At 47.4% G+C, this 23,207-nt stretch overlaps 1 long non-coding RNA gene across 1 annotated transcript in view; it reads left to right on the forward strand.

Annotated features, from left to right (window-relative positions):
- The window catches only part of Gm33591, a 28,759-nt gene extending 5,890 nt beyond the window's left edge, over nucleotides 1-22,869 (forward strand). Inside the window, exon 2 of the long non-coding RNA XR_003955727.1 lies at nucleotides 21,688-22,869. This is a non-coding gene — a long non-coding RNA (predicted gene, 33591). The remainder of the gene's footprint in view (nucleotides 1-21,687) is intronic.
- The last annotated feature ends 338 nt before the right edge of the window (nucleotides 22,870-23,207 follow it).

A 23,207-nucleotide genomic window follows, 5' to 3' on the forward strand; every position in this document is an offset into this window, starting at 1 on the left:
CTCTGTAGTAAAGCTTTAGGTCTGGCATGGTGATTCCGCCAGAAGTTCTTTTATCCTTGAGAAGACTTTTTGCTATCCTAGGTTTTTTGTTATTCCAGACAAATTTGCAAATTGCTCCTTCCAATTCGTTGAAGAATTGAGTTGGAATTTTGATGGGGATTGCATTGAATCTGTAGATTGCTTTTGGCAAGATAGCCATTTTTACAATGTTGATCCTGCCAATCCATGAGCATGGGAGATCTTTCCATCTTCTGAGATCTTCTTTAATTTCTTTCTTCAGAGATTTGAAGTTTTTATCATACAGATCTTTCACCTCCTTAGTTAGAGTCACGCCAAGATATTTTATATTATTTGTGACTATTGAGAAGGGTGTTGTTTCCCTAATTTCTTTCTCAGCCTGTTTATTCTTTGTATAGAGAAAGGCCATTGACTTGTTTGAGTTTATTTTATATCCAGCTACTTCACCGAAGCTGTTTATCAGGTTTAGGAGTTCTCTGGTAGAATTTTTAGGGTCACTTATATATACTATCATATCATCTGCAAAAAGTGATATTTTGACTTCCTCTTTTCCAATTTGTATCCCCTTGATCTCCTTTTGTTGTCGAATTGCTCTGGCTAATACTTCAAGTACTATGTTGAAAAGGTAGGGAGAAAGTGGGCAGCCTTGTCTAGTCCCTGATTTTAGTGGGATTGCTTCCAGCTTCTCTCCATTTACTTTGATGTTGGCTACTGGTTTGCTGTAGATTGCTTTTATCATGTTTAGGTATGGGCCTTGAATTCCTGATCTTTCCAAAACTTTTATCATGAATGGGTGTTGGATCTTGTCAAATGCTTTTTCTGCATCTAACGAGATGATCATGTGGTTTTTGTCTTTGAGTTTGTTTATATAATGGATTACATTGATGGATTTTCGTATATTAAACCATCCCTGCATCCCTGGAATAAAACCTACTTGGTCAGGATGGATGATTGCTTTAATGTGTTCTTGGATTCGGTTAGCGAGAATTTTATTGAGGATTTTTGCATCGATATTCATAAGAGAAATTGGTCTGAAGTTCTCTATCTTTGTTGGATCTTTCTGTGGTTTAGGTATCAGAGTAATAGTGGCTTCATAAAATGAGTTGGGTAGAGTACCTTCTACTTCTATTTTGTGAAATAGTTTGTGCAGAATTGGAATTAGATCTTCTTTGAAGGTCTGATAGAACTCTGCACTAAACCCATCTGGTCCTGGGCTTTTTTTGGTTGGGAGACTATTAATAACTGCTTCTATTTCTTTAGGTGATATGGGACTGTTTAGATGGTCAACTTGATCCTGATTCAACTTTGGTACCTGGTATCTGTCCAGAAATTTGTCCATTTCGTCCAGGTTTTCCAGTTTTGTTGAGTATAGCCTTTTGTAGAAGGATCTGATGGTGTTTTGGATTTCTTCAGGATCTGTTGTTATGTCTCCCTTTTCATTTCTGATTTTGTTAATTAGGATTTTGTCCCTGTGCCCTTTAGTGAGTCTAGCTAAGGGTTTATCTATCTTGTTGATTTTCTCAAAGAACCAACTCCTCGTTTGGTTAATTCTTTGAATAGTTCTTCTTGTTTCCACTTGGTTGATTTCACCCCTGAGTTTGATTATTTCCTGCCGTCTACTCCTCTTGGGTGAATTTGCTTCCTTTTTTTCTAGGGCTTTTAGATGTGTTGTCAAGCTGCTAGTATGTGCTGTCTCCCGTTTCTTCTTGTAGGCACTCAGAGCTATGAGTTTCCCTCTTAGAAATGCTTTCATTGTGTCCCATAGGTTTGGGTACGTTGTGGCTTCATTTTCATTAAACTCTAAAAAGTCTTTAATTTCTTTCTTTATTCCTTCCTTGACCAAGGTATCATTGAGAAGAGTGTTATTCAGTTTCCACGTGAATGTTGGCTTTCCATTATTTATGTTGTTATTGAAGATCAGTCTTAGGCCATGGTGGTCTGATAGGATACATGGGACAATTTCAATATTTTTGTATCTATTGAGACCTGTTTTGTGACCAATTATATGGTCAATTTTGGAGAAGGTCCCGTGAGGTGCTGAGAAGAAGGTATATCCTTTTGTTTTAGGATAAAATGTTCTGTAGATATCTGTCAGGTCCATTTGTTTCATAACTTCTGTTAGTTTCACTGTGTCCCTGTTTAGTTTCTGTTTCCACGATCTGTCCTTTGAAGAAAGTGGTGTGTTGAAGTCTCCCACTATTATTGTGTGAGGTGCAATGTATGCTTTGAGCTTTACTAAAGTGTCTCTAATGAATGTGGCTGCCCTTGCATTTGGTGCGTAGATATTCAGAATTGAGAGTTCCTCTTGGAGGATTTTACCTTTGATGAGTATGAAGTGTCCCTCCTTGTCTTTTTTGATAACTTTGGGTTGGAAGTCGATTTTATCCGATATTAAAATGGCTACTCCAGCTTGTTTCTTCAGTCCATTTGCTTGGAAAATTGTTTTCCAGCCTTTCACTCTGAGGTAGTGTCTGTCTTTTTCCCTGAGATGGGTTTCCTGTAAGCAGCAGAATGTTGGGTCCTGTTTGTGTAGCCAGTCTGTTAGTCTATGTCTTTTTATTGGGGAATTGAGTCCATTGATATTAAGAGATATTAAGGAAAAGTAATTGTTGCTCCCTTTTATTTTTGTTGTTAGAGTTGGCATTCTGTTCTTGTGGCTGTCTTCTTTTTGGTTTGTTGAATGATTACTTTCTTGGTTGTTCTAGGGCGTGATTTCCGTCCTTGTATTGCTTCTTTTCTGTTATTATCCTTTGAAGGGCTGGATTCGTGGAAAGATATTGTGTGAACTTGGTTTTGTCGTGGAATACTTTGGTTTCTCCATCTATGGTAATTGAGAGTTTGGCCGGGTATAGTAGCCTGGGCTGGCATTTGTGTTCTCTTAGTGTCTGTATAACATCTGTCCAGGCTCTTCTGGCTTTCATAGTCTCTGGTGAAAAGTCTGGTGTAATTCTGATAGGCCTTCCTTTATATGTTACTTGACCTTTCTCCCTTACTGCTTTTAATATTCTATCTTTATTTAGTGCATTTGTTGTTCTGATTATTATGTGTCGGGAGGAATTTCTTTTCTGGTCCAGTCTATTTGGAGTTCTGTATGCTTCTTGTATGATCATGGGCATCTCTTTTTTTATGTTTGGGAAGTTTTCTTCTATTATTTTGTTGAAGATATTAGCTGGCCCTTTAAGTTGAAAATCTTCATTCTCATCAATTCCTATTATCCGTAGGTTTGGTCTTCTCATTGTGTCCTGGATTACCTGGATGTTTTGAGTTAGGATCCTTTTGCATTTTGTATTTTCTTTGACTGTTGTGTCGATGTTCTCTATGGAATCTTCTGCACCTGAGATTCTCTCTTCCATTTCTTGTATTCTGTTGCTGATGCTCGCATCTATGGTTCCAGATCTCTTTCCTAGGGTTTCTATCTCCAGCGTTGCCTCGCTTTGGGTTTTCTTTATTGTGTCTACTTCCCCTTTTAGTTCTAGTATGGTTTTGTTCATTTCCATCACCTGTTTGGCTGTGTTTTCCTGCTTTTCTTTAAGAGCCTGTAACTCTTTAGCAGTGCTCTCCTGTAAATCTTTAAGTGACTTATGAAAGTCCTTCTTGATGTCCTCTATCATCATCATGAGAAATGTTTTTAAATCTGGGTCTAGATTTTCGGTTGTGTTGGGGTGCCCAGGACTAGGTGGGGTGGGAGTGCTGCGTTCTGATGATGGTGAGTGGTCTTGATTTCTGTTAGTAGGATTCTTACGTTTGCCTTTCGCCATCTGGTAATCTCTGAAGCTAGCTGTTTTAGTTGTCACTGTTAAGAGCTTGTTCTTCAGGTGACTCTGTTAGCCTCTATGAGCAGACCTGGAGGGTAGCACTCTCCTTAGTTTCAGTGGGCAGAGTATTCTCTGCAGGCAAGCTCTCTTCTTGCAAGGCAGGTACCCAGATATCTGGTGTTCGAACCAGACTCCTGGCAGAAGTTGTGTTCCACTCACTAGAGGTCTTAGGATCACGTGTGGAATCCTGTGTGGGCCCTTGCGGGTGTCAGGCGACTCAGCTGGCAAGGTAGCCGGGGCTCGAGTGGAGTGGAAGGGGTTTGTGCCCCAGATCAAGCCCGGGTAGCCTGCTTCCCTATGTACCGCAGTCTCAAGTTCCACGCGATTGGATTGGGGTAGGCGCTGTGTTCCACTCACCAGAGGTCTTAGGGTCCCGTGGGGAGTCCCGTGTGGGCCCTTGCGGGTGTTGGGCAAGACTCTGCTGGCAAGGTAGCCCGGGGCTCGAGTCTCGAGTCGAGCGGAAGGGACTTGTGCCCCAGATCAGGCCCGGGTAGCCTGCTTCCCTATGTACCGCAGTCTCAAGTTCCACGCGATTGGATTGGGGCAGGCACTGTGATCCACTCACCAGAGGTCTTAGGGTCCCGTGGGGAGTCCCGTGTGGACCCTTGCGGGTGTTGGGCAAGACTCTGCTGGCAAGGTAGCCCGGGGCTCGAGTCACGAGTCGAGCGGAAGGGACTTGTGCCCCAGATCAGGCCCGGGTAGCCTGCTTCCCTATGTACCGCAGTCTCGAGTTCCGCGCGATTGGATTGGGGCAGGCACTGTGATCCACTCACCAGAGGTCTTAGGGTCCCGTGGGGAGTCCCGTGTGGACCTTTGCGGGTGTTGGGCAAGACTCTGCTGGCAAGGTAGCCCGGGGCTCGAGTCACGAGTCGAGCGGAAGGGACTTGTGCCCCAGATCAGGCCCGGGTAGCCTGCTTCCCTATGTACCGCAGTCTCAAGTTCCGCACGATTGGATTGGGGCAGGCACTGTGATCCACTCACCAGAGGTCTTAGGGTCCCGTGGGGAGTCCCGTGTGGACCCTTGCGGGTGTTGGGCAAGACTCTGCTGGCAAGGTAGCCCGGGGCTCCTCAAAGATTTTTCTAAAGCGTCAATGGACTTCTCTATTGCCGCTAGGTCTTCATTGACAGCATCCCTCAAAGACTGAATTCCCTGTCTTCCTTCTATCAAAGCTGACACTCCCGTCCCCACTCCTACTGCCATACCTATTCCCATGAATGCAGCCAGGGTTAAAGTAATTGGTTCTCTTTTTGACCGCCGGCCAGCATAGCTTTCTTCTAAACTGGATGCAGGGTGATAATATACGCGGGGTAACAGCTGGATCATGACACAAAAATCATGAGATGAATTAAAAACCTTAGTTGATACACAGGGAGTAAGTCCTGTATTGCAAGCCCACCATCCAACCGGGGAAGGTACAAGATAGTAATTAGCTTCCATTCTGGACACGGACTGAATTTGTCCGCATAGGTGTTTGTGGGTGGAAGGAGGGGTGCCTATACAGAGACCTGGACTCCTCGCAGATACTTCAGTCAGGGTCAGTTTTTGTCCTGTTCCCCAAGAGCAGGAAGTATGGCTGCTGGTTCTGTTGAAATCCCCATAGAAGGCAATTCCTTCATAATAAGGCAGACCCAAGGACAGGCATAGCCAGCAGTCCTCAGTAGCGCTTGGATCAGTTCTATTAAGGGCATAAAAGGCTCCTCTTACTAGGTTAAACATCCTCTGTCTTGTTGAAGGAATTGCAGGGGTAATAGTTAGAGGTACCTGAGGAGTGGGAGGTTGGGTGATAGCGGCCATATTAAGGGGGTCTGCAATCACTGGAGTAGGCTGAGTAATAGTATGGGTGAGGGGTGTGGACTTGGTTGGGGGGCCTAAAGGATTGTAGGGGGTCTCTATTTTTAATCGGAGAGTGAACAATAATCCCCCATCATATCTTTCCTTGTAAATCCTAAGACCCCAGGTATACCCTTTTGTCCATCCCAGAGCTCTTTTCCCTGGTTCAGTGAAGGTGACACGGAGCGGATGGCACCAGTCAGTACACTCGTCTAGGTCAAATCCTCCAGGTACATAAGACGCTAGGGAATAGTTGGCTGTTACTCTAATATAGTCCCAACTCGAGGAGGGCTTCCAGCGGGCTGTACCTGAAGTCTCGCAACCCCAGCTCTTACAAAAGAAGTCAGCCTTACCTACACATGTTGGATTGAGGGACTGACTTCGATGGGGCCCGGGGAAGACGTAGAAGGGATGGGTTCGAAGCATACTTCTATCCCTTTAGTTAGAGCAACCACCCCATGGTTCTCTCGAATGTTTTTCTATGTACGGAGGGGGTGTTAAAGGTGCCCTCTGAATGTCAGAGTACCCCTCTAAGTCCCATCTAGGAGGGGCTCCTATTGCCAACTTACAGATGTCAGGGAAAAGATCAGGCCACCAAGTCCACAGAGGGTGTACCTTGGCGATTGTCCATACAGCCCTACCCCCCTCATTGAGTACCTCCCACGTTTGTTGAACAGGACTGTGGGGGTTGAAGTCCTTTGGGATGGCTTCTACAAAGCAGGCGCAACTTAAGAGGGTTAGTAGTCTTCTCCAAAGTCCACTCATCATCGCTGACTCCAGGGGGTGCTCTCTTGACGTGGGATGCGTGGATCCAAGTGGGGATTGCTTTCACTTTGACCTCGGTGGGCGTTGTCAGTAGCACCAAGTAGGATCCCTTCCACCTCGGCTCTAGGTTTCCTGCTCGGTGTCTCCTCACCAGGACTGCGTCTCCTACTTCAAACTGGTGCTGCACCTGTGTGTCACCAGCAACATAGGTTTCTTTTAGCTGTTCCCAGACCTCTTTTCTTACTATTTCGAGAGCTTTTAATCGAGCCAAAAGACTAGAAGAAGGAGAGAAAGACACATCCGGGCGATTCATATCCCCTATGGTCATAAAAATGGGCGGGGGCGCCCCATACATTAATTCAAATGGAGTTAGGCCAAGGGGTCCAGGTGTATTCCGAACCCTGAACAAGGCATAAGGGAGAACGGCTGTCCAATCGCTTCCACCGGATTCTAAGGCTATTTTAGTCAGAGTCTCTTTTAGCGTTCTATTCATCTTTTCTACTTGTCCTGAACTCTGGGGTCTGTATGCACAATGTAATTTCCAATTTGTCCCCAGTTGTCTGGCCAATCCCTGACTTACCTGGGAGACGAAGGCAGGTCCGTTGTCTGACCCTATTACCTTAGATATCCCAAAGCAGGGAGGGATTTCTTCAAGTATCTTCTTGACCACTACATTAGCTGTTTCTTTCTTGGTGGGGAACGCTTCGACCCATCCTGAGAAGGTGTCTATAAAAACTAGGAGATATTTATTTCCATACCTAGCCGGTTTCACGTCAGTGAAGTCGGTTTCCCAGTAGGCTCCAGGCCTGTCTCCTCGCAGTCGTTTTCTTTCCTGGAGCCTGCTAGACCCAGCGTTGGTAAGTGCACAAGCATGGCAGTTTTTTACTATCTCTTCTACAATTCTTTTTAATCTAGGAATGTAATAGGGGGACTTACTAACCAATTTTAGTATTTTTTAGTTCCTAAATGAGTCAGATGGTGTATGTTAGCTAAGTAATCTCGCCCCTCTTCTTCTGTGAGGGTTTTTTTATTTATTTCCTCAGCAGCGGGCTGTTGGGTTCTCACCACCAGAGTCATTGGCCCTTGGGCTGCTTTTTTAGCTTCTTGGTCTGCCATTTGATTTCCCTTTTCAACGGGCCCAGTTCCCTTCTGGTGTCCTGGGCAATGGATAATTGCCACCCTATGGGGCAGATGAACAGCTTCTTTTTTTTTTTTTTTTTCCATTTTTTATTAGGTATTTAACTCATTTACATTTCCAATGCTATACCAAAAGTCCCCCATATCCACCCACCCCCACTCCCCTGCCCACCCACTCCCCCTTTTTGGCCCTGGTATTCCCCTGTACTGGGGCATATAAAGTTTGCAAGTCCAATGGGCCTCTCTTTCCAGTGATGGCCGACTAGGCCATCTTTTGATATATATGCAGCTAGAGTCAAGAGCTCCGGGGTACTGGTTAGCTCATAATGTTGTTCCACCTATAGGGTTGCAGATCCCTTTAGCTCCTTGGCTACTTTCTCTAGCTCCTCCATTGGGAGCCCTATGATCCATCCATTAGCTGACTGTGAGCATCCACTTCTGTGTTTGCTGGGCCCCGGCATAGTCTCACAAGAGACAGCTACATCTGCGTCCTTTCAATAAAATCTTGCTAGTGTATGCAATGGTTTCAGCGTTTGGATGCTGATTATGGGGTGGATCCCTGGCTATGGCAGTCTCTACATGGTCCATCCTTTCATCTCAGCTCCAAACTCCGTCTCTGTAACTCCTTCCATGGGTGTTTTGTTCCCAAATCTAAGGAGGGGCATAGTGCCCACACTTCAGTCTTCATTCTCCTTGAGTTTCATGTGTTTAGCAAATTATATCTTGTATCTTGGGTATCCTAGGTTTGGGGCTAATATCCACTTATCAGTGAATACATATTGTGTGAGTTTCTTTGTGAATGTGTTACCTCACTCAGGATGATGCCCTCCAGGTCCATCCATTTGGCTAGGAATTTCATAAATTCATTCTTTTTAATAGCTGAGTAGTACTCCATTGTGTAGATGTACCACATTTTCTGTATCCATTCCTCTGTTGAGGGGCATCTAGGTTCTTTCCAGCTTCTGGCTATTATAAATAAGGCTGCTATGAACATAGTGGAGCATGTGTCCTTCTTACCTGTTGGGGCATCTTCTGGATATATGCCCAGGAGAGGTATTGCTGGATCCTCCGGTAGTACTATGTCCAGTTTTCTGAGGAACCGCCAGACTGATTTCCAGAGTGGTTGTACAAGCCTGCACTCCCACCAACAATGGAGGAGTGTTCCTCTTTCTCCACATCCTCGCCAGCATCTGCTGTCACCTGAATTTTTGATCTTAGCCATTCTGACTGGTGTGAGGTGGAATCTCAGGGTTGTTTTGATTTGCATTTCCCTGATGATTAAGGATGTTGAACATTTTTTCAAGTGCTTCTCTGCCATTCGGTATTCCTCAGGTGAGAATTCTTTGTTCAGCTTCTAATAAGCTGAGAATTTCTTCTTTATTTTTGATATCTTTGCCGGCAGACGTCAGCAGTCCACGGTGTCAGTATATTGCTCCGTGAACATGAGCTGTGGCAAAAGCGTACCGGCTGTCGGTATAGACATTAAGAGCCCTTCCTTCTGCCAGCCTTAAGGCTTGAATTAGTGCGATTAGTTCTGCTTTTTGAGCTGATGTACCCTCCGGCAGGCTGCTGGCCCATATGACAGACTTTCCATCCACTACTGCTGCCCCAGCCCTCTGCTTACCTTATACCACAAAGCTGCTTCCGTCCGTGAACCAGGTCATCGCTCCTGGGCAAGGTTGGTCTGTGAGGTCCGGCTGGATTCCAGTCTCTTCTGCCAGTATTTTTTCACACTTATGTGCAGGGGCCTCGTCAGCCTCAGGTAGTAAGGAGGCAGGGTGGAGAATGGCTGGGGGTGCAAAACTTACTCGCTCTGTCAGCAATAGGCTCTGGTAGTGCGTCATTCGGGCGTTGGTCATCCAGCGGTCCGGTGGTTGCCTGAATGCTCTCAAGAGAGTGTGGGGCCACTATGGTAACATTCTGGCCCATAGTCAGTTTGTCAGCATCTCTTACTAGCACGGCCGTGGCTGCTATCGCTCGCAGGCAGGAGGGCCATCCACTGGCCACAGGGTCCAGTTTCTTTGATAAGTAGGCTACCGGACGCTTCCATGGTCCCAAAACATGGGTAAAGACTCCCCTTGCCACTCCATTTTTTTCATCAATGTATAGGGTGAAAGGTTTGTTTAAATCTGGCAGGGCCAATGCCGGAGCCTGCAGCAGTGCCTTTTTGAGAGTTTCAAAGGCTAGCTGATGTTCTCTGGTCCAGGTGAATTCCCCTTTCTCTTTGGTTAGTGGATACAAGGGAGCTGCCAGTGTGGCAAATCCGGGAATCCAGAGTCTGCAAAACCCGGCGGTCCCCAGGAACTCTCTTACCTGGAGAGCAGTGGTTGGGGCCGAGATCTGCATAACAGCTTGTTTTCTGGCTTCTGTGAGCCACTGTTGTTCATCTCTCAGGACATATCCTAGGAAGGTCACTTCTATCTGGCATAACTGAGCCTTTTTAGCAGAGGCCCGATACGCCAGCTTACCTAACTCGCCCAGGAGGTTTTGGGTCCCAATTTCACAGTCCTCGAGTGTTTCTGCAGCTAGGAGCAGGTCATCTACATACTGCAGAAGAGTCACCTGTGGGTTATTGGCTCGGGAAAAGGGCAAGATCTCGGTGTAGGGCTTCATCAAACAAAGTGGGCGAGTTCTTGAATCCCTGAGGCAGCCTCGTCCATGTGAGCTGTCCGGCTTGTCCACTCTCAGAGTCTCGCCATTCGAAAGCGAACAAGGGCTGGCTGTTGGGGTGTAACCTCAAACAGAAAAAAGCGTCTTTGAGATCCAGGACTGTGTACCATGTCCGACCAGGTGGCAAGGTGCTGAGGAGGTTATAAGGATTTGGCACCGTGGGGTGTATGTCCTGAACTCTCTTGTTGACTTCTCTCAGGTCCTGGACTGGATGGTAGTCACTGGTCCCTGCTTTTTTTACTGGAAGTAGAGGAGTGTTCCAAGGGGATTTGCATGGGACCAAAATCCCCTGTTGGAACAGTTTGTTGATTTCGGGGTGTATACCCTCTTGAGCTTCTCTGCTCATGGGATATTGTCGGAACCCTATAGGGTTGGCCCCGGACTTAAGTTCAATCACCACGGGGGGGGGGGGACCAGTTTTGCCATCCCCACTCCTCCGGTCTCTGCCCACGCCTGAGGGTATCGATTCAACCAGTCCTGTGATCCCTCAGGGGGCTTTACTTTATTTTGGTAAAGTCGATATTCCTCCCCTAGTTGTAAAGACAGCTCTAGAGTCTGGGGCGCTTTTATTCCCCAGAAAATCCGGTCGAAAGTTATTTGTGCTTTTAACTTGGTTAGTAAGTCTCTCCCCAATAGAGGCATAGGACACTCTGGAATAACTAGAAACAAATGAGTTACTCAGTTTTGCCCTATGTCTACTACTCGGGATGTGGTCCATGGATATGATTTTTGTCCCGTGGCCCCGATCACCAAGGTTTTTCCATTTTTCTTTACTTTTCCTAGAGGTGTTTTGAATACTGAAAATTCGGCTCCCGTGTCGACTAGAAAGTCCACGGGGGTCCCCTCCACTTCTAAGGTTACCCTAGGTTCGGGAAGGGGGGCCGAGCCCCGTTCCCCCTAGTCTTTATCTTCTCCAAGAGAAAGCACCTTTACCTCTTGTTCCCCTCCCCCCCCCCACAGTCGCTCTTCCAGTGGCCCATTTCCTTGCAATATGCGCATTGGTTCCTCTCCAGGTGCTGCCCGCCTTCTCTGGGTCTCCTTGGTCCCTGCTGTCTTTTGTCTCCCAGGTTCCCTGACTGTCTACCTCTTCTTTCGTTATCTCTTTCTCCTACTGTGGCCAGGATCCTAGTCAAAACCTTTTCTTGCCTCCTGTCTCTCCTATCCTCCTCTTCTCTTTTCTCTCTCTCTAACTTTTCATCTTCTGTTTCTCTCCTATGATACACTTTCTCTGTCTCTCTAACTACATCCCTTATGGTGTAATCCTGCAAGCCCTCAATTCGCTGTAACTTCTTCCTAATGTCAGGAGCTGACTGGCCAATGAAGGCCATAACTACTGAGGCCCTTTAACCCTCAGATGTGGGGTCGAATGGGGTATATCTCCTATAAGCCTCCATGAGCCTTTTGAGGAAGACTGAGGGGGGGCTCAGTCGCTCTCTGCATAACCTCTCTTACCTTAGCCAGGTTCGTGGGCTGCCGAGCAGCACCTCTGAGACCCGCCACTAGGGCCCGGAGATAATTGGACAGTCGTTCCCTACCTGGTGCCGTATTATAATCCCATCGGGGCCGGGTTAGCAGGAATCCTTCATCTATCTCAGCTGGAGTTTGGACAGGGCGCCCAGCCTCGTCTCGGACGTTTTTCGGAGCCTCGAGGAGAATCCTCTCTCTCTCCTCGGTTGTGAATAGAGTCTGCAGAAGCTGCTGGCAGTCATCCCAGGTTGGCTGGTGTGAATACATTAATGATTTAAACAACCCAGTGAGTCCTGCAGGGTTCTCTGAAAAAGGGGGGTGATTAGCTTTCCAGTTATAGAGGTCAGAAGAGGAAAAAGGCCAATACTGTAGGGGCTGTAGACTATTCGGATCAGCAGGGGGAGCCCCAATAGCCCTGAGGGAGAGCGCCACGGTTGAATCCGCAGGCCCCTCAGGGGCGACTCCTCGCCGGCTCCTTGTTCCTGTGGAGGGGCCCCCTCCTCCGGCCAGGGCCTGAGGCAGGGGTCCCGAGGGAGCTTAAGGTTGGGGGTGGGGAGCATACAATGGGGGTTGAGGGGTGTTGGGCCACTCAGGGGGTTCTTCAATCTCTGGATAGATCTTGGGGGGTTTTGTCACTGGTTTGCTGCGATCATCATCTCCCCCGAGCGAGCGATGGTTTTGGTTTCCCTTTCTCACCATTTTCTCCGATGGCTAGGATCTTGGTGCCAGGGTGGAGAGGTGGGAGGAATGGGTGAACCCACGGGGGTGGGTAGCGTGCCAAGTCCTCCCATACCGTGATGTACGGTTGCTGGTCTGGATGTGACCCTGGCCCTTCCTGAAAAACAATGGCCTTTACGGCCCTTATGGTGGGTAAGTAAAAAGTTCCTTCTGGTGGCCAACCTACTCCAAAAACAGGCCATTTTGAGGAACAGAAAGTCATCTATGGCTTTTCTTTACTATTACTGACAAATTTCGTCCTCTAGCCCTAACGTCTGTCCAATGGTCCTTAGTCAAAGATAAAGGAGTAGACACGGTCTGTCCCATAGTGAAGAATAAGAATAAACACAACACACTAACAAAGACGGAAAACACTAAGACATCCAAACACACTCGTCCGTGTCTGGACTTATACAACCAGCCAAACGCTACCTCTGACAGAGTGGGATTCCACGTTCACTCCTCTGGCAGGAAGAGCACTCACTCTTCTTCACTCTGCCAGGCAACAGCCAGGTACTCCTGACTGTTCCATACCCCGGGCACTCCAGGGTCTCCCTCGGAATGTCTTCCAGGGGTGCAGCCTGTGGGGAAATAGACTGTCGTCTTCCCACAGCCACTAGGGTCCTTACGGTCCACAGTGGCAGCTGCCAGAATACAGAATACCAGAACTGGTAACACAGGTGGGGCTCAAACCCACAATCTCAGAACTGAAAAACTAAGACACAAATTCAGCAGTGCCACACTTTAGACACTTAGACAACAGACAACATACAAAGCTCACACAAACAAACGCACCTCCAAGGGGTCCTTCGGGGTTCCTGGGTGTCACGCAGATCTCACTGGGGCCTCCAAATGAAAGAACCTAGTGGGGAAACCCCCACTCAACTCCCGATTCGGCGTGCACCCAAGAATCATGAATAGAACACAACACCTTGATGTAACAACACGAGGTATTTTAATGGCTCCGGGTCGAAACGTATCTCACACAGGAGACAGTGGGTTCGACCATGAGGCTTGGAAGGTTTTTATAGAAAAGGAGTGGGGCTGGGGGAGGAATTGGCGCGGTTTCACATGATTGGTCCAGTTAAACATCAGCAGCCTGTTAACATTTAACTTAGGTCAGAGGGGTGGGAGATAGAGAGGTGATGGGCCTGCCCGGGCATGTCCTGGTCTGTTCTGCTATGTTCTCAGCCCCAGGTTTCAAAGCTCACAAACAACTCTTTGGGCTATTTGACATACATTACATGAATCACAGGTCTCAAGTTTTATTTCCTTTCATAATCAAGACAGTCTCTCCCAGGTCTGCCCAGAGGCTTGTCTCCCAAGTGAGTTTAGATCCTATCCAGTTGACAGTATTAACCACTATCCCACAGGTAAGAGCTTTGTCCTGAGCCAGCTCTGTAGCCTGGAAGTTTTATAGTACACCTTAACCCAGATGACTTTGTGCAGGTGTGAGTGCAGTGCCCACGGAGGCCAGAAGAGGGCGTCAGATCCTCTGGAGCTGGGGTTACAGGCGTTTGTGAGCCAGCTGGTGTGGCTGCTGGGAGCCCAGCTCCCCTCTCTGCTCGTCTCTTAGTGAGTAAGAGCTCAGTTGAAAGGTTTCTAAGGGAGCCTCCCCACCTCCTCCTTCCCACCTTTACCACAGTGAGGTTCTAGGGCAGCTCCTCCCACACAGGCTTTGTTTATGGTTACAATCTGATAAGGGAAAACCATGACTCTGAAAGGTTAGCTGAAGTGTTAAGACATGCCTTTTACAGTAAATGGCTCTTCTTGTAAGGTTCCTAGAAAATTGCAGGTTTATAGCTGGGGAGGACAAAGATACTAATTGTGAGTCTTGAGGTAGTAATCAAGTTTCTTTAGGCCTTGGTATACGGGCAGGTTCACTGCTGTCTTAGACCTCTCTCCCTCTCTCCCTCTCTCCCTCTCTCCCTCTCTCCCTCTCTCCCTCTCTCCCTCTCTCCTTCTCTCCCTCTCTCCCTCTCTCTGAAAGGAATGTTGTCTCTGTTAGCAGCCTTCAGGAAATGTTAAAGGTGCTGGAATTCTTGCTTCTCAGCTGTCGGGAGACCTCCACCAGACTCCAGTCCTGGCGGCCCCAATCCCTTCCTATGGCCACACAATTTCCCCTCTCTCCTGCCTCGTGCTGCTGTACATTAAAGACACGTTCCAACAAACCCAGCAGGGACCTGTGGGCACTGGATTCTGTTTCTTAGAAGAAGAATGCAGCTTCCTTGTGGGTGACTCGGTGCTCTTTTTGAGGACACTGTTCTCGGAGTGTGTCCAGGCTGGCCTTAGGCTGTCAGTCATGCTCTCTGGAGGTAGAGAGCCATGGGTGGAGCAGGCAGCCTACATCCCAAGTACAAGAAGACCCAGCTCTTGCAGGCTGAGGCAGGACAATGAGAATTCAAAGCCAGCCTGGGCTGTATACAGTAAGCACAGGACCACACAGCAAACTGTCTCAGCAAGGGACCTAAAGTCAGGACAGGGTCTCTGTACAGACCTGGTTAAGACAACGCTTATCTCTTAAGCCTCCATACACACCTTAGAAATATTCACTCTGTTTTTATGAGTCTCCCTAATAAGAGCTCACATGTCAGTAAAACATATTGAATGTTTGCCTGAGGTATATGTGTGCTCACCAGGTGCCCGTAAAAACTAGAAAGAGGAAGGATGTGGAAGCCCTGGGGCTAGAGTTACAGATGGTTGTGAGCCACCATGTGGGTGCTAGGAATCGAACCCAGGTCCCCTGGAAGCTCTTAACCACTGAGCCATCTCCACAGCCCTCCCATTATCTTCTTGTGTAAACCCATTCTCCTGAAAGGCCAGCCTGAGAAGAACACAGGGATTTGTTCCTGTGGTTGAAGAATGGCACTGGTGGGGCGGTGAACTGTGCACAGACAGCCTGGTCTCCGGTAGAGCACAGGCCTTGAATCCTGGTGACCCTAAGGGACAGCGGGTTGTTTGGCCACGCCCTCTGGGCCCCTGGCTCCTGTCACAGCTACAGACTCCCGTAGCCCCCTGCAGAGAGGTGTGTGTGGCCATCAGTCATGGAGGCAATGTCCAAGTTCCTGGTATTCGGTCTGGACTCCATCCCCACAGTTACCTGGCAACAGCTAGGATGGCCCAGCCCACTATAAAAGGGGCTGCTTGCCCCCTCCTCTCTCTCTTATCTCTTGTTCTTACTCTCACCTCTTCCCTCCTTCTCCCCCTCTCCCCCCCCCCACGTGTCCATGGCTACCCTCTGCTTCTCTACTCTCTCCTTTTCGCTGCCTTTCTACAATAAATGCCTTAAAACCATGGACTGCCTCTTCCCATCAGGATCGGCTCTGCTGGAGCAATGGAGCGGGTTTCCCTCTACCGATCCAAGTGTCTAACCTCCCACCAGGAAGCCTTGCTGTGCTCCAGCCACGCCGGCCGCCAGCAGCCAAACCAAGTCGCCCGCAGAGCTAGCCGCCTGAGCTAGTCAGACTCTCTCCTCCCCACAGTAACCTGCCAGAGCTCTCCTTCCTGCCCCCTTTCCTTCAAGCCCCCGGCCACTTCTGCCCGAGGGTTCCCACTTTGTTCTCAGCTCTTCCTCGACATACAGTGGCGTCAGTGCCCAGCGGTCTGTAGTGCCCGAGAGTTGGAGCCCAGCTCTGGCAGTTCGGCGGGGACCCCAGACTATGCCCTTTCCCACCCCTGGAGCAGGATCCCACCGCTTCCCACAGTCCAACGCCCGCTGGGCAGTTCTGTGGGGTTGCACGCAGTCAAATGCCCCATGTCCGCCCCACCCAGTGGCCCTAACCCTGAGCAGACGTGGGACCCCCTTTTTTTTTTTGCCCCACAGGCACCCACTGTTGTAATATTTGTGTGAATATGTTCTGCTCTTCCTTGCCTCCCCCTGGTCGCTGCTACAGGACAGCCCCCCTGGAACTATTCATAATTTTCCTGTGTTCACAGTTTGCTTTTCCTACAATTCAGATAGGAAGGCTGCTGTAGCTAAGTTACCTTTCAGACTGGGTTTTGTTTTTTGCTTTTTTTCCCTGAGACAGGATCTCACCTATCCTAGATTGGCATCAAACAAGCTATAAAGCAGAACTCCTGATCCTCCTGCCTCTACCACCAGAGTGCTGGGATTACAGGTCTGGGCCAGCACACCAGACCAGACTGGCTTCTTTCACTAAGCAACAAGCTTTAAGGTTATCATGTGGGGCTGGAGAGATGGCTCAGTGGTTAAGAGCACAGACTATTCCCAGCACCCACAGCAGGCAGCTCACAACTGCCTGCAACTTCAGCTCCAGGTGATGGGATACCCCTCTGACCTCTGCCCATAAGTAATAATTAAGATTTGAAAAATAAAATGGCATAAAAGAGATTATAGTGTCTTTTGGCCAAGTGGTGCATTTCTTTTTAGCATTGAATAACCTTCCATTATCTGCCTAGGACATTGCTTCTTGGTGCAGTTTCTGCTGCCGTAATGCAAAGCCTGAATGTGGATAGTTTATAAAGAGCAGAGATTTGTGTCCTGGAGTCCGAGGCTCCTAGAAGGCTCAGGTCAGGAGGGCAGCCTGGGTCTAGGTGTCTTGGGGCAGAAGCCTGCAACCCAGCAGTGCAAGTAGCAACCAGGTGGTGTTTTCTTTGAGTTAACTGAGGTCGGACAGGAATGAAGAGCACCTAACACAAGGTTGCTCAGCGTGGGCCCAGGGCCCTGCGGTCTGGGGATCTACCCTGCGATCCTGAGAGCCCCACCTGGGCATTTCCACCCAGAGCCATCGGGGAGGGCATGCACGAACGAATGAACAAAAATGGGCTGGCACTCGTAAGCCTGCCACCAGGATCGGGCTCTAGAAGGCCAGCCTGTTTGAGCTAGCTGGGAGAGGTGTCTAGCTATGATCACCCATGTGTCCCCCAGTTCCTGCTCTGCCCTACTCTAGCGTAGGGACATGAGCTTGAGTGTTTCTCCCAAGTCAGGGATCAGACATCTGCAGAAAGGGACCTGTCAGGGGAGGGAAGTCAGAACCGCGATTTTGGAGGACAGGGTTTATGAAATGACGGATGCTGAAGCCTGCCCCCTTATGGTCATATCAGTAACTACATCCTAGGGAAATTATTATTTGTTTGTTTTCGAGACAGGGTTTCTCTGTGTAGCCCTGGCTGTCCTGGAACTCACCTCGTAGACCAGGCTGGCCTCGAATTCAGAAATCCGCCTGCCTCTGCCTCCCGAGTTCTGGGATTAAAGGCGTGCGCCACCACCACCCAGCTCCTAAGGAAATTATTAAGCACCATTGTGGGAGGCTACCAAAGTCTGTCTGTCTTATAGACTGTCTGTCCCTCATTTCCTCCATACCTCCTTTCTCTCTTTCTTTTTGAGACAGGGTCTCACCACGTAGCACTGGGTGGCCTGGAACTCCTTATATAGAATAGGCCTGGTCGGCCTAAACAGTGGTTCTCAACCGTCCTAATGTTGCCAGCCTTTATTTAATACTCATGCTGTGTTGACCCCAATCATACATTTTTTTGTTTCTACTTCATAACTACAGTTTTGCTACAGTTATAAGTTATAATGCAAATATCTGTTTTTTGATAGTCTTAGGCCACCCCTTGAAACAATCGGTTGATCCCCACAAGGGTAAGAACCACTGGCTGTGCGTTTGCGGCAGGGGTCCTTGGGGATCCCTTCTTATTTCTGTGTCTCTAAGGAATACATTTAGACATCTTGGGCTTTAATTTGCACTTCAGGCACAGATTCTGAAGTCAGCCTGAGAGTCCTTGTCAGATGAAGTGTAAACAGATGCAGCAGAGAGAACTGAAGAGGCAAGATCTAAAAGAAGGGCTTGAATGGATAAAGCCTGTGTCCTCACCAGCACCAGGCTGGGGTGCTGAGAGCTATTATTAGCCATTGAGGCAGAGGCGGGAGTTCTGCATTTAAATCCTCCCTCCCCCACTGGCTTGCTGTGTGACCAAAGGCAAGCAGCTCTGCGATGAGTTCTCCACACCCGTAAGGTGGGGCTAACAATCCACTCCTCCCAGGATCGTTGAGCAAATCAGTGAGTGAGTGTACCTTAAGTCCTGGTTGATGCCCAGCCACAGAGAACACCGTAGGAGCCTGAGGTGGTGGCACATGCCTTTAGTGCAGCTCGTGGGAGGCAGAGGCTCCAGGTTCACAGAAAGACTCCGTCTCAAAAAATAAGAACAATGAAGGAAGACATTTGATGTTAACTGCTGGTCCTTACACAAAAACACACAGGTAAACAGGGATGCATGCATGTTCATGTGAGATCACGCACACACACACACACACACACACACACACGTGTGCGCACACACTTTACTCAATATGCTGGGCAACTTTCACTGGCTTCCACACCAAAACTGAAACTGCACTATTCAACATGAAGTTCCCATTAACCCTTCCTGCAGTTCCCCACCCCACACTTTTATTTATTTATTTTTTGTTTGTTTGTTTTTTGTTTTTTTGAGACAGGGTCTCTCTGTACAGCCCTGGCTGTCCTGGAACTCACTTTGTAGACCAGGCTGGCCTCAAACTCAGAAATCTACCTGCTTCTGCCTCCCAAGTGCTGGGATTAAAGGCATGCGCCACCACTGCCCAGCCACACTTTTATTTTTATTTTGCTTTTTGAGACAGTTTCTCTGTGTAACAGTTCTGACTGTCTTGAAACTTAATCTGTAGAATTTGTAGTGTAAGCTGGCCAGAGATCTGCCTGCCTCTGCCTTCTGAGTGCTGGGATTAAAGGCATGAGCCACCATATCTGGCCTCTTTCTTTCTTTCTTTCTTCTTTTTAAGTATTTTATTCATTTATTTTATGTATATTAGTACACTGTAGCTCTACAGAGGGTTGTGAGCCTTTATGTGGCTGTTGGGAATTGAATTTAGGACCAAAGATTTATTTATTATTATAAATAAGTACAGTGTTGCTGTCTTCAGACACACCAGAAGAGGGCATCAGATCTCATTATGGGTGGTTGTGAGCCACCATGTGGTTGCTGGGATTTGAACTCAGGACCTTTGGAAGAGCAGTCAGTGCTCTTACCCGTTGAGCCGTCTTGCCAGCTTTCTCTCTCTCTCTCTTGATTTTCTAAAACAGGGTTTCTCTGTGTAGCCCTGAATGTCTTGGGACTCTTTGTAGATGAGGCTGACCTCAAAGGTGTTGGATTAAAGGCATAAACCACAACCACTAGCCTTGTGGCTGGCTTAGTCACAGAGGACATTATCTTCCAAATCAAGAGATATCCACAATTTCTCTTTTTGAAGACTGAGTAGTGTTCCACATATGTAGATCCTTCTTACATGTCATGAGAAATGCCAAGGCAGGAGTCAGAGGCAGAGAACTACAGAGGAATGCTACTTACTGGCTTGTTGACATGCTTGCTCACCTTCAGTTGTCTTTCTTACAGCCCAGGCCCACCTGCCTAGAAATAGGACCGACCATAGTGGGCTGGGATGTACCACATCTATTTAGCCATCAAAAAAAAATATATATATATATTGCATAGACATGCCCACAGGCTGGGAACAATCCCTCAGTTGAGGACCCCTCTTCCCAGGTGTATCAAGTTGACCAACATGAGCCATCGCAGGTGGCTCCCAGGTCTGATGTCCTGTGATATGAGTCCTCTGTGAACATGAGAGGATATCTCAGGGAGCCCTGTGACCCTGTGGAACATCAAACAAGAGTAATGGTGAAATAAAACTATCCCAGGTTGCATCCCACTCTCATTTAGCATCCCAGACTGTCACTAAACGCATCAGAGAAAGAAGTACACAAGAAGGAGCCCAGATGGAAGAAGTGGGATTTGAGAGACAATAGCTCAGACAGTGATAAAATATGCTGGCCACAACTGCCTGGTGGCAGTCTCTCTAAAAACAGAATAGTGTGTTCTTATAAAAGGGAAAATTAAAACTATGGAGCTTAATAAATAGTGTTGCAAGCTCTTTTTTAGTGTCTGCTGCTTGGGGGTGTGAAAGTCGGGGTTTTGTGTGTGCGTGGCAATGCTCCCCGCTGAGCTATAAACCCAGTCTCTGCAATAACTGTGTTTTTCAGTGCATAGTTAACCATGAATGATAGAAATGTGAGGGTCACCACAGCATGGACTGGATTCCAAATGTTCAGAGGGAAAGGAGACTTTATAGATGTCTTCACCAGCCAAATAGAATGTTAGAAAGAGGAAGCAGTGAAAGCAAGCAAGCAAACAACAGACCCCAGGGCCAGTGAAAGGCATCACAGGAAAGGCCCCTGCCCCCAAGCCTGACCTCCTGCGGCGGACTGAATGAGCCTGAACCCCACAGGTTCATCTGTTGGATATTTGGTTCCCAGGTGTTAGAACTGCTTGGGAAAGATTAGGAGGTGTGGCTGGGCGTGGTGGGGGAGGCAGAGGCAGGCGGATTTCTGAGTTCGAGGCCAGCCTGGTCTACAAAGTGAGTTCCAGGACAGCCAGGGCTATACAGAGAAACCTTGTCTCAAAAAAAAAAAAAAAAAAAAGTTTAGGAGGTGTGGTCTTGTTGGAGGAGATGTGCCACTGGAGGTGTGCTTTGAGGCTTCAAAAGCCAATACCATTCCCATTTAACTCTCTTTACCTCATGATTGTGGAACAAGATGTAAGCTCACAGCTACCGCTTCAGTGTCATGCCTGCCTGCCTGTCTGCTGCCGTGTTCCCTGAAATACCATCACTGGATGGACCCTAGCTAACATTCTGAAACCGTAAGCCCCAAATAAGTACTTACTTTTCTAAGTTTCCTTGTTCGTGGATCTCTGTTGTGGGATATTTGATCATGGTGTGAACCCCAAAATTGCGTTATTTCCTGGAAAAACTGTTTCTAGTTGTAACATAGCTCAGTCTTTAGCACACGCCTTTCATCCTTTGATTGGAACACAGACAAGCCCTTAGTACCCACCTCTAATACCAAACAATGAGGGTAAAGTTAGTTAGTAGGAGGAAGTACCCATGTTTAAAATTAATGTTTACTTGAGTTTTAGAAAAAGTGATGAATCAGAGAAAGATTTGATTCCAAAAAATGCTAATAGACTATGCAGTCCTAAGGACAGGCAGCATGCCACAGAGCAGGTCTGTGGAGCTTACATGGTTAACTAAAATTTTGTTCATTTTGATGAATTCCTCCCCAGTGCCCTTCTTCTCAGTTTCTGGGAACCATTATTTTACTCTTCACCTCTTCATATTTAACTATTTTAAATGTAATATGTAGGTGATATCATAAGATATTTGTCTCCTTGTGTCTGAGTATCTGCATTATATCACTTGATGTCTTCCAGGTTCCTCTGAGGAGGTCAGCTCAGGAACTTTGGAAAATTCCACCAGACCATTCTCCTCCAGAAGGGAGAGGCTAATTACATTCCTCAGACCACAGGGGAAAGTGGGGACCGACCATCTACCACCTGCAGGATGGGGAGGCCTAGAGCAGGTAGACACATTCTGCAACATTGGCCACCTACAGACAAGAGAAGTCCTTGCCACCTCATTTCCTAAAGACCAATCAGTTTAAAAGTCACACTGTTCTGCCAATCACATTGTGCCTAATGGCTGCTGCTCTGAAAACTGTATAATAACTTGCCAAACAGGCTGTGTGGGGTTGTTCTCTTTCCTTCATGTGCAGGGCGACCCCAGCATGCTGGAACAATAAATTCCTCTTGCTTTTGCATCGATCTCCAACTCTGAGTTGTTCACTCAGGAGGTCTCTGGTAAGTTAAGGCTTGCCAAAGTCTTACACCTCCTCATTGGTGCAAATGAAATGGAAGTTTTTATTCATTTTCAAGGATTAAAAGTCTCATCCTCTTTCCCATCATCAAATCCATTCCTTTGGAATACTTTTATTGGTGACTCTAATGAAATGAGGTTTCTTGCAAACATTCCTTTTGGATCACGATTTCCAAGTTTTCTGTTTATGTAGCCAGAAAAGGAATTGCTTTATTATGTGGTACTGCTAAATTTACCTTTTAATGAAACTACATACTGTTTTATTGTAGTTTTCCGCTTTACATCTCCATCAAAAGCGTGCAAGGATTTCCTCGTCTTCCTAGCCTCATTAACATTTGTTGTAGATTGCCATTTGTATTTTCTGCTCCCTCAAGAGGGCTGCCCAGAAAGGGATGTCAGGTAAAATCTTAATAGGTTGCATCAGGCTAGAGCCTGTGATTGGGCAGAGAAAGGGAAAGGCAGAGTTGGAAGTTTTAGAGAAGGGAGAGAAGGAAGAAGAAAGGAGAAGGGAGACAGAGGATGGTGGGAGAAGAAAGAGGAAGAAGAGGCTGAAGATGGAGCAGACCCATGTGACTGGAGGAGCCACAAGTAGCTGGGGATTTCATAGCTGGCGACAGAGTGCAGTAGTGGTATATTTGTCCAATCAAAGCATGCAGCTTATAATTATATTATTGAATTTTGTGTTCTTTGCACGGGCATTTTGGGGTTGGAGATTTACCATTATAAATCTGGCTGGTATATTATAAGTCTCTAGTGTTTTTATTTCATGGGGCTAAGGGGAGCTAAGTGAGCAGTAGTTGGCTGGCATTCTGCCAGCCTCCCCAACCTTGATCGTCCTGAGGGAGCTCAGTAAAAAAGCCACAGGAAAAGGGGTCTCACCAGTGAAGACCAGATTACTCTCTTCAGGTGCATATCAAACTAAGTAGCCAATTAAGAAAAATAACCGCTGGGAAGTGATGGCCCACACTTTTAATCCCAGCACTTGGGAGGCAGAGGCAGGTGGATTTCTGAGTTCGAGGCCAGCCTGGTCTACAAAGTGAGTTCCAGGACAGCCAGGGCTATACAGAGAAACCCTGTC

Source organism: Mus musculus, chromosome 5 (genome assembly GCF_000001635.26).
Source record: "Mus musculus strain C57BL/6J chromosome 5, GRCm38.p6 C57BL/6J".
NCBI classification, from domain to species: Eukaryota; Metazoa; Chordata; class Mammalia; order Rodentia; family Muridae; genus Mus; species Mus musculus.